Here is a 2653-nt window from a genome sequence, read left to right on the forward strand (position 1 = left end):
ACTAAATAAAGAACACCAAGGTGAAGAAAGAAGCAGTATTTCAGTCTGTATCATCTTTAATTATGATTCATAACACTGAAGAGGCAAATGCTAAGTCAAGGCATTCCCCATCTAGTCTTAACAAAATGCCCAACATAATGATCCTAACAGAGACAAACCTTAACACAGATGCCATGTGGTGTAAACATAGGACACGGCAGGTAGACGGTTGTGCATATTGCTGCTGGTGCAATGTAATTACACAGGACAAAGTCCGCTAGGGGTAAATTGCACGAGCGCAACTTTCCCTTACAAGAACAAAATAAAAACTCCATGTGACCTGGGCAACAATTCTATTTCAATAATGAGAAAACACACTGAAGATAATTGTGTGTACAATCACCCTTAACCTTGATAAATACAGTATAAAGTGCGTTTGGTGAGGCGGCACCACCAAATACAGTTTAAAGACACTAGCTTATATGACAAGTAGATGCATGGTATGGTAATTATGGGTCAATGCCGTTTAATGGCAAAATAAAAACAGTGTTCCTAAGGCAAAGCTGTCGTAAAATAAAAACAGGATTTGACAGCCTCAACTAAAACTTATTGCAACTGCCTATAAAACCCCATATGCCATTTATTAAAATGCAGTTAAAGTCATTTGCAAGTCTTATTACTGACGTACATAATGTCATAAACAAGAACTGTAAAATTGAATAAAACCTGTTAACGATAACAGAATTACATCAAACAGGAGGGAAATAAATACACACTTGCATAAAAAGCACCCTACTGTATCTATTCAATGGTTGCTGAACTACAACACCCGGCATGCTCTGGCATTAAGTGATATAAAGATGCTGCTGCAGAAGCAGTGCAGTCTTTCACACTAAATATACTACATATAGACAATTAGAGCAAATTAAATATTAATTGTCAGTTGCCCGTAAAATTTTCAGCCGTATGCTGAACACCACTGGCACCAAACTAATGCCACTTATTTCTTATGGTCACACTACAAACAGCAGAAGGCAAAAAACACTTCATACAATTTTAAAAGCAAAACTTGCTGATCAACCCCAAAACAATGTTAAAACACTATCAGGCTTACTTAATAAGGCAAAAAGCAAGGTACAAAGGGCATCAGAATTCATCTTTCACTGTTAAGACTATAGTAAACAGAATTCTGAATGTTTCCTACTGTCTTCTATCATTGCCCTTTGTACTACGTGCATGGTACAGGTAATAATACTATTCTAGTTCACTGCTTAGTGCAGGGAAGAAACAAAATGACTTTTGAACCATTGCAAAACAAATGGGGGTTATGACTGCGCCCCACTCTTAAGGGCAGGATGGCTTCTGGAGGTTTGGTATAGCTGTTCTCCAACAATGCCAAGAAATAACGACTTTTGCAAACCATTCTTAGCCTTTTCATGTCAGTTTGTAATTGTAGGCTCCTGTTTACCCACGGTGATAGCATCTTGTCAAATGTAGTGGCATCACAGTGCCAAAGTGATCACGTCAGTTCTCTGCACCGGACCGCAGGAAAATTGAGGTTTGCCATACATTGCTTTTAACGTTAACTTGTTATCAATTGATCACTATAGTCTCAGTGCATGCATCTTAGACATATTTGAATTAAATCACTCACCTCTCTACATGAATGTTGATAATTTTTGGTTATATACGTTCTATAACAACATGACCTTATTACAGATAATGAATGTCAGCATACAATATACTCTTTAATGGTCCCTACAAGTTACTTCTAATATGTCTTCATAAACAAAAATATCAGTCTAAGTGTCTGTGTACTGTATTCAAGTAGAATACATTGTTCAGAACTTCTATTACAAAATACAACTACAGTTACTGTTACTTACAGTATTTCCGCCTAAAAAGTCAGAGAGCGAACAATCTCCTACACTTCATATACCTAGAAATGGATTCAATATTAACAGATACAATATAGAAAGTTCATTAACCTTACATCTGTCTGGTATGTGAAAAGTTATAGATATGATATTTACAAAGTTACAAGTAATGGTAAGGAACGGAGATTGTAGTCAAGAGTAAGCAGAATTTAAGCAGAAGGCATGCACATATACTAAATGAAACATTAGGATGAATATGCGAAGATCGGATATGGCTTTTCTGCAGTTCTATGACAAACAGTAACATTGTGTAATGTAAACAAGAGATGAAACAGTTACTTTTTTATTGTCACCAGAAATGGTGTGCTACCAAGATCACCCAAGCCCCTACAAAACAGTCACCGATACACTCCCCTCGGCACAATCAGGGCATTCCCCGGCCACAGCTACACATCACAAAAGGCTTGGGGAATGCTCCAGCTGCTTGGGCCAGGAAGGGGGGGGGGGTGTCAGTGACCTTTTTGCATGCACTTGGGAAAACTTGACTTACACTAAGCCCCCACACATCACTGGTCACCAGCAGACCAATTCACAGTAACAAATGGTGAAAGGAGGTGAAGTGCCGCATATAACCAAAATAAGCTCTCTCCGCAGCCCTTTTTTACAAAGCTTAAACAATGGCTGACTGGTTAGCATGTACTTTTTTAAAATAGCAGGCCTGCCATTTATAGCATAACATCCAGTGTGTGATCAGATGAATCCACGCTGATAAAGAGCTAAAAAAAAAAAAAAAAAAA

The sequence above is a fragment of the Nanorana parkeri genome, unplaced genomic scaffold (assembly GCF_000935625.1).
Source record: "Nanorana parkeri isolate BGI_ZX_2015 unplaced genomic scaffold, ASM93562v1 scaffold1603, whole genome shotgun sequence".
Taxonomy (NCBI): domain Eukaryota; kingdom Metazoa; phylum Chordata; class Amphibia; order Anura; family Dicroglossidae; genus Nanorana; species Nanorana parkeri.